General features: G+C 39.2%; 1 long non-coding RNA gene across 3 annotated transcripts in view; it reads left to right on the top strand.

Moving 5' to 3' along the window:
• The window catches only part of LOC103279407 (uncharacterized), a 136,320-nt gene extending 121,769 nt beyond the window's left edge, over positions 1-14,551 (top strand). For all 3 annotated transcript variants that reach the window (XR_010004513.1, XR_010004512.1, XR_010004514.1), the window contains 4 exons: positions 6,119-6,186; positions 10,917-11,009; positions 13,733-13,819; positions 14,080-14,551. This is a non-coding gene — a long non-coding RNA (uncharacterized LOC103279407). The remainder of the gene's footprint in view (positions 1-6,118; positions 6,187-10,916; positions 11,010-13,732; positions 13,820-14,079) is intronic.
• The last annotated feature ends 440 nt before the right edge of the window (positions 14,552-14,991 follow it).

Raw genomic sequence — 14,991 nt, 5'->3', positions numbered from 1 at the left:
TTCAGATGTATCATTCTTGCTTCTTCAATGGCCTGATTTGATGTACTGTCCTCTTGGAACTCAGTAGTTGAGTTGGCTGTTAGAAGTCCTAGTTCTGATTCAGTCTTTTCATCAAAACAGTGTAGCTTTAGTGCAAATATTCTGGCAACCAGCTGAAAATTCTGGCTTTTACATATTACATTCTGGCAACTGGCACAGAAGCTAACTTCAGCTGCTTTGTTCTGGTTAGCTGGCAATTCTACATATATCAGTATCTAAGAAGGACACATTTAAAAGCTAAAGTTTATAATTCTGCCCATTTCTAATTTGCTTCTTATTGAGGAAAACACACACACCACCAGGCTGGGTGGATAATGACAAATCTTATCCTTCAGTTGGTTTTCTTGATGATTTCCTTCTTTCCTTTGAAATCTTCCTTATTAATAAGCAGGAGAATGATTGTGCCTGCACAAAGCTTACAACTCACAGTATGCTTGCCAAAAAGTACAGTAGCTTTAGCCAGCCTCCTGCGCCTCAAACTGACAGTAATTAGGATTATTGTAATAAAGGGGACCCTAAAGGATTTTAAACTGAAGCCCATGCCGAAATATGCCTAAGCATTAGTGATCGGGCTTAAATATTTTAAACATTCTTTTGGAATGAGGAAAGGCCAATGCACACTGGATTTTAAAGATGGCTAGGGAAGCAGAGAGCAGTTTAGACAGGTTGAATGCCATTTCCATGTGGAAACAATAAGCGATACAGAGACTGTAATGAAACTTATCTGAAGCAGAATTCAATTTGAGTGAAATACCAGACAGCTTCACTGTACATTACTTTGAGAGAGATGCTGCAAGGGTCTTGTTGCAAGAATAAAACCAGTCCTACCATTCACTGGGATGCGGTAGCAGCCATTACGGCTCCCAGGTGACAGATTTTAAGAAATAATTAAAAGCCAGTAAATTACAAATTTCTTATTTTGCCACTGTTTCTCAGTCAGATTTGGTTTTGGAGATTTGCTATTTTCTTGCTGTGAGGCTGAGAGAGTGTGACACTTGCCCAATGTCACTTAGTGTGTGACAATTTGAGGCTTCAATTTCCAGAATCCTGGTCCAGCACTGAAACTACTGTACCATACTGGCTGTCAGAAAGACATTTCTGTGATCTTACATTAAATACGGTACATTGGTTTCTTTCATTCAATTTAGCATTTATACTACTAACTTCTAAAACCCTCAGCTGCCTTGAACCAGATTACCATAAGGATTATTTTCATCAGGATTTTACTGCAGCTACAAATATCAATATTCTGGGGCTTTGCCATGTTGTATAATGCCAGATTTCTTTTGGTATGGGTCACAAAGGAACTCCCCCAATTATTATTATATTGCAGATGGTTCCATTTCAGAACCAGCCCAACTTTTCCAACAGACCCAAAGTTGGGAGATAGTCTGAATTCAGACTATCACCCAACTTTAGCTAATACAAGGCAAGATTGCCTTAAAGTGGCCTTTTCCTGTATTACCCTGGGATCAGCTCTGTGTAGTATTCAGCCTCCATAGAGCCGATAAGGGCCAACTGTATTTACAACATTTGTCCCTGCTTTTCAGTCATAATGACATATCCTCTATCTTATAAAGCAGGTACAGTTCCAATTAATGCCCTGTTATCCCAGCTTTCCACAGTTTTTGAAATGTTCCAGTTTCTTTCTCCTCCTCTCCCTTGTTTTCCTTGGATTACTTTGAATTGCTGCAAACTGAGTTCAAAATGCAAAAATAACCCAGCAACAAGAGTGGGGTAGATTTTTGCTCTTCCCTGTGTAGATGTAGGCAAAAGTAAACTGCTAAAGCCATTGTGTGTTATCCTGATAATAACTTGTAGCAATTTGATCACACTCTGATGTTGCTTTCACGATTTTCGTGAAACCGTGAGTTTCACAGTTGCAACTTCCCCAAGGCCATCCCCTTTGGAAGTGTCCCTGTTGCGACCCATACCAGGTTTTCCTTATTCCAAGTGGTTCATTTAAAACATTCAATTTGTAGCTACACCAAATAGGGTAAACATTTTGGAAATTCCACAGACATAGGTCTAAACACACCAACTTATCTATTTAAATTTTTAAAAACTAAACATACAAACCAAAATTTAATTGAATGTATTAACAGCAATCATTTAGCTTCCTAAGAGCACATTTAACACTTGGCATGAATGGTTCAACTGCAGTGCAGAAAGGATGTTTTTGTATGGATAATGTGCAAAAGCATGACTTTTTCCTACCCATGGACATCTGAAATATAGTTCACTGATGTAACAGCCACAACATTACAATTTATCATCTGTTCATTTAAAACCTAAACATTAATTGCCAGGACTATATTAGCCCATTTGAAATTATGCTGGTGCTTTGAGAAAAACTAATGCAATATATTACCTTTGCACTAAGGGCCCTTCCACACAGCCCTATATTCCAGAATATCAAGGCAGATAATCTCACAATATCTGCTTTGAACTGGGTTATCTAAGTCCACACTGCCATATAACCCAGTCTAAAGCAAAAATGTGGGATTTTATTTAGCTGTGTGGAAGGGGCCTAAGATGTAACTTTGAAGTTAATGTTTATATGTATATCTCCCCTTTTGTAATTTTATTTTAAACATACCACCTTTCTCTCTATGGGACTCAAGGTGGCTTACAACAAAGTTACAACAGTACAAAGTTAAAAACCAAATGGTAAAAAGCTAAAGCACCATTAAAAGTATAAAATCATTTAAAAATATATGTAATAAGAAATTTCAAAGTACAGTTCCACACTTCACAAAAAGACCTAACTGAAAAGTAAGGCTCTTTTGGTAAAGTTGCCTTCCCCCATAATCCTCCAAATCCCCAGCAAACCCATACTGGATTGGAGATTCTGGGAACTGTAGTCCAAAAAAGTAATCTTCTCAAACTCTGAAAACAGTGCATAGTTTCCAGGAAAAGTCTTTATTATGCATCTCAGCTACCATTTTCCTTGCAAAGAATAATTTATCTAGGCAAAAGGCTTGTTATTGATGCTCTTCTCTCTCTTCTGTGTCAATCGTAAGAGAGGTTCTGGCAGACCTTCTCCTGAAAGCCTCAGTTGTTTAGCTCCATTTGCTTGTGCCTTTGCTCATGAATGGAAAAGAGCAGTTACAAACAGCAGGGAGAGATTAAAGAATCCTTGATGCATGTATTGAAGCTAATAAAGAAATAATGCCTAGTAATAGTTTTGTGTCTATCAGGAACACCCTCTCTCTCCACTTTTGCCCCAGAATTTGTGCCATCACACCATCCGTCCCTGTTAGTTCCCCTGTCTATCTTCACTGAACACATCTCTAGAGTTCAGAGGCATTCTGCTATCCAAAATCATAGGGTAAGCTATCTTTCAGTTTGCCATACTGTAGAGACTACAGTTGTGCATTTGTGTGGAATCGCCAATCATTTTGTGCAGTTTCATTCATGTCAGCTCATTTTTGTATTTGTGTCCCACTAACGAAAATGGGCCGCTTATATGACACAAATTTTTGTCTGGCTAACGGAAAACATGAACAATTTCGTGCCATTGGTGGTAATGGGAGGGCTTCCAAGGCTCATCCCCCCCCTCGGTTTTTGGGCTATCTTAAGATACTTGTTATATATATAAATATTACCATCAAGACCCATCAATCCACATTGGATGGAATTGGGAGGAACTGCCCTCCCAGACTTGGCTTAGGGTGCCAGAATAACTGCTGTTCTTAATATTAATATAAATATTATCATCAAGACCCATCGATACACATCAGATGTAACTGGGAGGCACTCCTCTTTCAGACTCAGGGTGCCAGAGTGCGGAGAAGAGACGTCGGAATGTTTATTTTAATTTATATTATTATATTATAACCGCTGCCACCAATTGTAAAGATGTTTATAATGCGGCCACCAGATGTAAAGGGGATTATCAACGCTTGCCACCACTATGGGAAGATATAGCCACTAGCTGCTTAGAGAGGAGACCTTTTAATTTTTGTTTTTCTTCTTTCTTTTTGTTTGTTTTTGATGGTAATATATATATGTCAGAAGCTGAGATGTTTAAAAGAACAATAACACGTTTATTCTGGCACAAAGCTTAATGGTTACAGTAACTTTCTCTTTAGAGGCACTTTGGTTAACAGTTGCAAAGCTAGAATGAGGTGTTTCAAACTTCTTAAAATGTCACTTTTTTCTTTACTGTTCTAAACTGCAGTCACCCTATGAATTACAGATTATTTGTTCCTCATCAGGAGACAGACTACCTTAAAATAAGTCACTAAACTTAGTTTAAATTGACTCAAAAATCAGCATTTGAGTCTCCCTGATCCCTTCAACTGAGGGTCAGTCTTCACTGTACCTCATCAGGGCACAGACTAACTGCTTCTTTTTCAAACCTGTACTTCTCCACCAAAATGGCAGTTGGCTCAGCCCACTTCTCCATGACAACCAACTCATGAGTGCAGAGTAACTGAAATATTGACCCTTTAAAAACGCAATTAAACATGACATCTGTAAACTAAAAAATTCGCACTTCGTTACACAGAGTAACTATCATTATTTATATCAATATTTTTCACCCATTGGTACATATACATCAGCTGTAGTGAGAAAGCAAAGCAGCAGCCCTCTGTCAGTACGAAAAGAAAATGAAAGCAAGCATGATAGCTGCGGCTTTCATTTTCGTGTTGTTTCCCCATTTCTTAGGAAAATGTCCCCATTCGTTTTGTGTAAATGAAATAAAATGACAGCATGAAGGAAATGAAGGAAAACATTTCGTACACACCTTTCATAGAGACCCATGATGTTGACACCATTTTTTTTAATTTGATGGACTCACTCCTGGTGCCTATGTTTTAGATACAGGGAGGGTTCTGTGAGTCATCTCTTCCCCTCCACTGACCTATTTTATAATCTGCAGTCTTCGGGTTAGACAGCTTTGTAAATACCAGAGGTTTTGCCTTCCACTTTTATTTAGCCCACTGGAGCCCAAACTGTCCCAGTCCAAGCAGCTGAGGGCCCTTCCAGACAGGCCCTATATTCCAGGATCTGATCCCAGGTTTTCTGCTTTAAACTGCATTATATGAGTCCTCACTTCCAGATAATCTGGGATAAACAGAAAACCTAGGATCAGATCCTGGTATGTAGGGCTTGTCTGAAAGGGCCTTGACTGTTCTCACACATGTTCTGAATTTAGTTCTTCATCTGACTGCCTCCCAATTGGTCACTGATGTTTTTTATCCTATGTTTCAAGATGTATATATGATCTAATATTATAAGCCTTGAGAATCAGAAGTAACCTGAAGTATCCAATTGAAGGGCATACATTTTGCAGCTTAGTACTGTTGACTCCTCTGGATCTCCAGGTTGCTGTTGTTAGTAGGAATATCTTACAAATTGCATCTGTTTAGGAAGCTGTGATCACGTGCTTTACAGTTCCTAGTTTTGGAGGTGGTAGTGTTTACTCAGTACAATTTCTGCTTTGTTTCATAACAGCCATTAAGCAAGCACACAAGCTTGTGAGAAATGAATCCCAAACTATTTGACTTTTGTAAGCATAGATGATCTAATATGTGATGGTTTTAATCCTGAGAAACAAGACAGGTCTTTGCTCCATATAGTTCACAATCTATATTTTCTCTTTAGGGGGGAATAAGGTATGAATAGGGACAAACCAGGTTATCCATATTTAGACTTAGGATTGTGAAGGAAGACAAAAACGATGAGTGTTAAGTTAGCATCCAAAGCAAGAGAATGTGATTATTTCACATCTGAATGCAATTCTTCTGCATTACCATCAAAATCGTCTTTTCAAACCTTAACAATTACTTTTGGAAATAGCATTTGATATGGTGGAAATAAAAAAGAACAGATATCTAAAACAGAAACTGCAGACTTACCATTCCCACCTTTCTCTCACTCTCCCCATAAAATGTGCAAAGTGTCTTGTTGTACTGGAACCAATGAATTTTGTGTTACCTTGTCACTGAGTTCAGGAGAAATTACCTCCCTTCAAAAATAGTTTATCATACAAACGAGAGGCAGAAACCCACTATTTTAAAAAGGAAAACTGAATTTCTCAAAATTCTGGTTTGTGATATATTCCCTGCAGGTCACAGTCCAGTTTATTGACCTGATTGTGATCATGAGGAAAATGAATATGCCGGCAGAGAAGGAACAGTAAGTACATATAGCATAAATACAGGAGGTGGAGAGCGGTGTGCTTATGCACACATGTGTACTTTGACTCATAGAATATCCTTGGATTGGGGGAGGAAGCGACCTACACCATTTATTGCTGATTGATACAAAGGTTTAGACAAGAACAGATCCTCAGTACTAATGAAAAATGTTCTCCTTTTGAAACAAAACGATGTGCCACAGTTTGTAGTAATGGCTAATGAGATTATACTGCGATATTAATTTACAGCCACTAGAGAGGGGTTTAAAATAACTATTTTAATACAATATTTAGTGCAGAGCACAATCTGTTATTTTTAAATTGGTTTCTTTCGAGTGCCATTTTATTGTTAGAAATGAACAGGTCTAACAATTACACTTACTGAGCAAATCACACACCTGATTTACAGCTTAAACTGTTAATTTGCTATGTTTGATTGTGCACACTGGATGCCAATTACTGGACTGTAAATTCACTTCATTCTTTTATATTTTTTAAATGGTGCACTGGCATTGGGAAACTGAAAACCCAACTAGCAACAAATTGCACAGACGGATTCGGGGACAGAAGCTGTGCTTATGCCAGAGGGTTTCAGACAGTAATGTGGCAGCCAAAGGTTACATCTCCTTTTAGATCAGCATCCTTAATACTGTTGGTGAACTTCATCTTATTGACACAAAGCTTGCTTGGAGCAGAGGATGGGAAAATCATGATTCAGCTGTTAAAAATCATTCTTACCTAAACTTAAAATCATGACTCAAGAAGTGACACATTACTCATTAGTACTTTTTACCCAAAATGTAACACATCATTAATTTTCATATCCTCCCACCCAACTAAAAATAGTCAAAAATGTTTGTAATTTCAATACCCAAACTATTATTTCTGGGAAAAAAACTACTTAATGGGCAAAAACTAGAGCCGGCCCTAGGTAATTTTCAAGTGTAGGCGAACAGAATTTTGGCGCCCCCCCCAAACCAATCACTGAAAAATAAAAGCGTTGGTTAAACGAAAATGTTGGATAATAAGGAGGGATTAAGAAAAAGCCTATTAAGCATCAAATTACATTAAGATCTTACAAATTAAGCACCAAAACATCATGTTTTACTAGAAATCAACAGAAAAAGCAGTCTCGACTGCGCCCCCGCATGTTTTGCACCCCAAGCGACCGCTTAATTTGCCTCATTGTTGGACCGGCTCTGGCAAAAACCAAACATGAATGTATTGTCTTAAAAACATTAAAAAGTAACAATTTGCGGAGAACATCTGGTAAGTCCACTCCCAAGGGGTGATGAAACATAATTGACATATAGTAGCAATAGCAATAGGATGTAAATCAAAATTCATTATTGAAAGTTGACTGGGTAGGTCTGCCAGAAAAGATGGGTCTTCAGTTGCATTTTAAATTCCGACAGCTCATTTAGCTGTCAGAGCTTTTCCAGCAGGTCATTCCACAGTCTTCTTGGGATGGCCGATAAAAAGGTCCTCTGGGTGACCATTGCCAATTGGATCTGGCTTGTTGGAGTAAGTATTCCCCAAAGGACCGCAGTGCCCCTGCTCACCTCACACTCAAATACGACCTAAGGTGCAAGTTCATCAAGCTGCATCCATCACCCTTTGTCCTAATTAAGACCTATCAGGATGTCCAGCCACCCATTGCCCGACATCTAGGAATATCCTAAAACTTACATCACTAGAAGTAAGCCCATCAACTACCCTTTGTTTCCTAAACCCAGCACACATTCCTGTCCGACCTTCAGAAGGTGGACACAAACGGACAGCAGACAGCTTCAAATACAACCAATGACAGTTTATTAAAATCTCCACCAGACCGCTCAGCCATTCTACAGCCAGGATTCACTGACCTTTAAACTTCCAGCCAATCAGAAGCCATGGATGGACATGGACATGTCTCTTCACTCAATGACACCATGGATCCTGGAACTGCACCAATCATCTCTGTTTGTTATGTTACTTTTCTATATATAGTAGAGTCTCACTTATCTGACATAAATGGGCTGGCAGAATGTTGGATAGGCAAAAATGTCAGATAATACGGAGGGATTAAGAAAGCGGGGGCATTTTCTACCTTTTCTCTACTAGCCTGGAGGATCCCCAAGCCCCACCCCTCAAAGCCATGGAGGCCACAGTCCCTCAGGGAAGAGGTGGCGCATGTTGCCACTTCCCTCCGTCTCGTGCCTCTTGCCCTAGAATGCTGTTGCCAGGCAACCAAGATTGTTTGCCTGTGTTGCTAAGACACTGAAGGCCATGTCACCCTGCCTCTGAACTAACGGTAGGCCTGATAGAGAGCATTGGATAAGATGGAAGGTTGGATGAGCGAAGGTTGCTGAAATGAGATTATTATGTAATATCCATGTTTGTAGTTTGAAACTATTCTGGATCTGGGAATTGCTTTCCCCAGTGACCACTCTGAATAAATCGATTTCTGAATAAATCGATTTCTGTTCTTGCCTTCAACTCCTATTTGTTTCAACGGATCAATTAATAGCTGTAACACACCTAAGATTTCGACATCAATTAGCAATTATTTCTTTTTAGTATTTCAAGGACTGTTGTGTATTGGTCTAAGTCAGTGGTTCTCAACCTGTGGGTCCCCAAGTGTTTTGGCCTACAACTCCCAGAAATCCCAGCCAGTTTACCAGCTGTTAGGATTTCTGGGAATTGAAGGCCAAAACATTTATTTATTTATTTACAGTATTTATATTCTGCCCTTGTCACCCCGAAGGGGACTCAGGGCGGATCACATTACACATATAAGGCAAACATTCAATGCCTTTAACATAGAACAAAGACAAGACAAACATAGGCTCCGAGCTGGCCTCCAACTCATGACCTTTTGGTCAGAGTAATTTGTTACAGCTGGCTGCAGCTGGCTGGCTGCCCACCAGCCTGCACCACATCTGAGGATTCACAGGTTGAGAACCACTGGTCTAATTGTTGGAGTACAACTCTAGAGACCAGGATTCAAATACCTGTTTAGGCAATGGAACCTACTGGAATACTCACTGGCTGACTGTGGGCAACTCCCACTCGCTCAACATTAGAGGAACGGAAATGCAAACCCCTGTCTGAGCAAATCTTTCCAGGAAAAACTTGTGACAGGGTCTCTGTAAGTCAGAACCGACTTCAAGGTACACATTAACAATAGCAACAAAGATTTTATTTTGAGCTCTAAGACCAAACAATCTCTCAGATTTCAGAGTTGCTTTCTGCCTCATTTTGTTTTGTTGATGTTGTGGAAAGGACCTATGTAACTGAGTAAAGCTTATACTTTGTGCGGGGGGGGGGGGGGGGGGGAAGGAAAACAACAAATCCCACATTGCCTAAACCAGCAGTTCTCAAAATGTACTCCGTGGAGTATTCTTCTTTGTGAAGAATACTGAGAGGCTCCACAGTTTCCTCCTCCCTTCTCCCCCTCCTCCCCCTCCTCCCCCCTTCCCTCCCCCTCCTCCCTCCTCCCCCTCCCCCTCCCCCCTCCCCCCTCCAAGATTTTCCTCCTCTTGCCTGTTCCTTCCCCTCCCTTGCCTCTCTTTATTCCAAAAGCCTTTTTTCCCCTTGCCCCCAAAAGCTATTTTCCATCACTTTGCTTGCTTCAGAGTACCCTATTTCCATCTTACTGCTCAGGTGTTGCTTTGATTGTACCTTTCCTGCATGACAGAAGGGGGTTGGAATGGATAGCCTCTAGGGTTGCTCCTATTAATATTATTATTATTGCAAAAGATGGGTGACCATCTGTTGGAGATGCTTTGATTGTGCTTTTCCTGCATGGTAGAAGGTAGTTGGACTGAATGGCCTGGGGGTAGTCCACTGAAATACTGTTAAGTTTATGTTGGTTAAAATTGTTCTTCATTTAAAATATTGTATTGTTCTTTCTTTCTTTTTTGCATTACCAATGAGATATGTGCAATGTGCATAGGAATTTGTTCATGTCTTTTTCAATTAGTTCATACAAACACTCTCCATCCATCTGCCACTGGCCCAGTCCATCTGTCAAATTTTAAAACACAATGCATCGGAAAGTTTGGCCATACCTGATATATATACATATATAAAGATTTATTGAGGCTCCATGAGAAACTTTTGCTTCAAAAAGGGCTCCATGGTCAAAAAGGTTTGAGAACTCCTGGCCTAAACCATTGCAGAATGCTCCCTGCCCTCCTGTGCAGTACTATGAAGTTACAACCAAAGACTAGGTGATGTGGAGACCTTTATGACTGAAGTGCCATGATATCACCTCTGTTTCAATGGCCATGCTTTTACACTGTGAAGCTGTGTTGTAGAGTTTGATATATCAATTTGTTGTGATTGTTACGTATTTTGTATGTTATATTTTATATTGTGTATTTCTGCACTGCTGTATTTTATTGTATGTTGTTGGGCTTGGTCCCTATGTGAGCTGCCCCAAGTCCGCTCGGAGAGATGGGGAGGATTACAAAAATAAAGTTGTTGTTGTTGTTGTTGTTGTTATTATTATTTGTCTTCTAAGGCTCTGTGCTAGGCCAGGCCTGTATCCATTAGTATTCAAACAAAATAGTGCAGAAAACTGTTGGCCAGTCAGAGAAGATACATGCAGAATTTATGTGCTTTTTTGTTTTTCTTCGAGGAAGATATTTTGAACTATTTAGCTATGCCTTCCTCACATTTTTTTGTGATGGGCATAGTTTTATTTCTTTAGTTTCTAATCTGAATGAATTCTATTTGTTTGCAGGTAAGCCATTTAACCCAGCCCCATGTAACCAAGAAAGCAGAAGACAAGTTCATTAAGAAGTAGCAAGTGGCCTCCAGAAGGTGGCAATGTTTGGTGAGTTTTGCCCCATTGTCTTTATTGCCTAAATGTTGTAAATATTAATGTTTTGATAAATTATACCTCTCCCCTACTCAAGCAACCTCTTCCTGGAAAGAGCGAGCAAGCTGTAGTATATAGTCTATGTATTTGCAAAGAGAGTTTTATCAAAGTTACCTACATATTAGCAAATATCAACTGGGAGTGTCCTTTTGATCTGTACAGAGGGAGACAGGCTTGCTTTGTGTGTCAGTTGCTGAAACAACAAAAGGATTAAGTGAGCTGCAAAAGCAAAATGTGTGTCCCTATTTAGCAGAGTTTGATGAGGCTTAATTGTTACTTTTTTTGTGAGATGGGAGGGAAGCATTTTCAATATGAATGGAGCTACTTCCATGTACATTGTTTCTTTCTTTTCATGTATGTTTGCATGTTCTATGTTACTTTGGGTCCTTTTAAATTCCTCTGCATTGTTTCTTTTGCACAGAGGTGATGCTGAATATAGCAAGCAGCCAGATACAACAAAATTGAGATTCTAAACCTATGTACTAATCCAGTTTTTTATTACCTTGGAGGTTGATGTGGCACTCAGATTCAGACACAGGGGGTGCTGTTGCTTCATTCTCTATGATGAAGAGCCATCAGAACTTCCTCCTTCCACCTTCCTTTTGGTCACCGCATTTCTGGTCTTGTTATTTATGGTGTCGTAAAATACCTCTCCCGCAATTTGCAGTACCTAATTTCTCTAATTACAGCTTATAAACTGTTTTCGAACTGCTTAGGTAAGCAGTGAGCTGGACTTGAGGTCGAGCGCTCACCCCTGACCGGGCTTCGAACTGGCCACCTTTCAGTTGGTAGATCTTATTACTGCCAGTGATTTACCAGTTATGCTACAGCCCAGACTTACTATCCAGCGATTGTTCTTCCTAATGAGTCTGTTCTAGCTGAGACTAGCAATTAGATAAAATTATAAAAATGAAAAATGAAGACATCTTTTTTGACATGCATAGAAATACATGCCAAGACTTTACACAGATATATGAAATTGCAGGTAATGGTGAACCGTATTGATCAAATTACTTCAGGCATACGATAGAGTCTTGTGGGAGGACCTAGGAAATGCCTGGAGAATATTGCTTGGTTTTCCAGTGTGAAGCTATGATCAACCTCTACCAGAAGCATATCAAGGAATTACCTTGAAGTCCCAGAAAATGGGTAGAGAAGACTTTTTTTCAGACATGGGTAAATGAAACCACAAGTAGCAGTCCTGTGAATACAGGAATTGCATTGTATTGCTTTTGAAGCATCCAGCTGAGATCATAATATGTCCAAACACAAAACTCAGTGAACTCATTGGCTGTCCCAGATATCATTACTGACACCACTAACAATATTTTAAAACTCCGCCAGCATTGTTCGGATCAGGGGTCCTCAAACTTTTGAAGCAGAGGGCCAGTCCACAATCCTCCAGACGGTTGAGGGGCCAAATTATCATTTGAAAAAAAAATACAAACAAATGCCTATGCACACTGTACATGTCTTATTTGTAGTGCAAAATAGCAACAACAACAATGAAAGAACAATACAATATTTAAAAATGAAAACAATTTTAACCTACATAATCCTATCAGGATTTCAATGGAAAGTGTCCGAAGTCTAAAATTAATTATATATTTCCTGCATTTATTTACTACATTTATATCCCACCCTTCTCACCCTGAAGGGGACTCAGAGCATGTACATACAATATATTATATTATTAGCATAGCACAATATTAGCATTATATATTACTATATTGAACTATACCACTATACTGTAATATATGTAATATATAACATATAATTAATATTATATGGTATTACCATTAGTATTATATTGTATAACATAATATTACTATCAATATTATATGCATATACAATATATTATATTATTAAAACTGATATAAAAATATTATATTATAAAACTGCAGGCGGCGGCCAGGTAAATGACCTTGGAGGGCCGCATCCGGCCCCCGGGCCTTAGTTTGGGGACCCCTGGTCCAGATAAACAACTCAATAGGCATTGTCAAAGGCTTTTGCAGCCGAAATCACTGGGGTGTTGTGTGGTTTCCAGGCTATATGGCCATGTTCTAGCAGCATTTTTCCTCATGTTTCACCTGCATCTGTGGCTGGCATCTTCACAGGATCTCTGAAGATGTAGGTGAAATATCAGGAGAAACATGCTTCTAGAACATGGTCATACTGCCTGAAAACTACACAACACCCCAAACACCATAGGTCTTTAGGGTCTTCATCCAACGAGTGGGTTGAAAGCGGAGAAAACTGTCTTACTTCATTTCCTACCATCTTTCTCCATCTTCTGGGATAGCCAGTCATCCCATGTCCTTTCCCTGTCTTCTGCCCATATTTCCTCATTTTAAACTGTTTGGAGTCAGGCAACATCTAACACATAAAGAGCTCATGTTGGGCTCGATTTCCACAGCATATGGAAATGGGGTCAAATGTCTGATGAGGTCCTAGGTATCAATGGGAAAGAGAAAGAGAAAGAGAGAGAGAGAAGGTTCAGATATATCTGAGAGCATACTACAATGTCATCTACCTGCTATGTGCCACAACTTTGTTGTGCAGACAAGAAATAAATGAACTCTGTGGGTGTAATTGTAAAATGTTGAAAAATATATGAAAATTGTGGTATAGTTGCTTTTAAATAATACCAAGGTCCTCTTTTGTGTCTTTTCTGCCAGATACTGAAGACACTCTTGCTTTGACAGTTTTTAGCGTGTAACATTTTGTTAAAGTGATGTATAAAGTTTCTGTGAGCTTGCTGACAGGTAAAGACCATTTCTTCACCCGTGCTTTTAAACTTTCTAATCTTCTGATCTCTCCCTTTCTTGGTGCTGTTCTTCCATTTTAAATGGTTGTTGTTGCTGCTGTTGTTGTATTTATTGTACTGAAATGTATTGTGTTTTTCATATTTTTAGTGAACACTGAAAAGCTATTTTTGTTTTGTGAAAGTAGGCGTAAGTGTAAAGGGAGTGTGATAAGATATTCTTATTTTTAAATGCCTTATTTTACCTGTGTTTGTTTTCAGGAGGCTTGGGATCTTGTGAAATCTTCCTCTTTGAGCTGGTATCTGTAGACTTCTGAGAGCTGAGAACTGAGAGATTGGTTTGAAAAGGAGAGCCCAGCAATATACAGGATGTGTATCTGATACAATGGATCCCACTCCCTTTTATGGCCATCAAAGCTATTGCACCGCTTTTAATGCCTTACACAGATCTGGAAAGAAAATGTTGTGCTTTGGAATGAAAGAATTGCTAGTTAGCATGCGCTACTCCTACTGATACTCCTTGCCAAATGCAAGAGTTATTTATAGCAGTCAAATGTGCAAAACATGTTTGAAAGAAATAGAGTGGAAAATGTGACATGCCTAACCCATCTTTGTGGGTAGACGTGGCTTTTTGTTTTCTTTTTCTTTTTTCCCCTTCCAGGTTTGCTCTCATTTGCATCCTCTTATGGAGTTCGAGGCTCCTTTGAATTAAAGATGTCTTACTTCGTTTAAACCTTTTTTCTTGAGCTCATCTGAAGGAGGCTGGAAAATATATTTAAATGGTATCACATCAAAGGTAGTAAGGTTTCTGTAATCGTCCAGGAAGAAATAATTCTTGGTACTCTGATCCAGTGTTTACATTTCATGTTTTTTTTTCCATCCTAAAGCTAACAAGGAGGGTGGTAGAGAGAGAGAGGGGGGGGCAAGTATACTTATTTTAAGTAAGAATGATACATTATTACAAAATAAAATAGAATAAACCCATATGCCCCAAATTTTATATCAGGCATATTTAGGCTGAGCTTTGAGTAATTTATGTACTCAAGATTGGGGTCTCAAGATTGCAGAAAGGAGAATGAAATTTTGGCATTGTACTCTCTGCACCACATAATAGTTCACTTGAAAAAGGAGGTGACTGTTCTCTGAGGGTCCCATTTATACAGGCTGTGTGTG

This window comes from Anolis carolinensis, chromosome 3, assembly GCF_035594765.1.
Source record: "Anolis carolinensis isolate JA03-04 chromosome 3, rAnoCar3.1.pri, whole genome shotgun sequence".
Classification (NCBI taxonomy): Eukaryota; Metazoa; Chordata; class Lepidosauria; order Squamata; family Dactyloidae; genus Anolis; species Anolis carolinensis.
The sequence above is the reverse complement of the archived record's forward strand: the minus strand, read 5'-3'. Positions and strand labels throughout refer to the sequence as shown.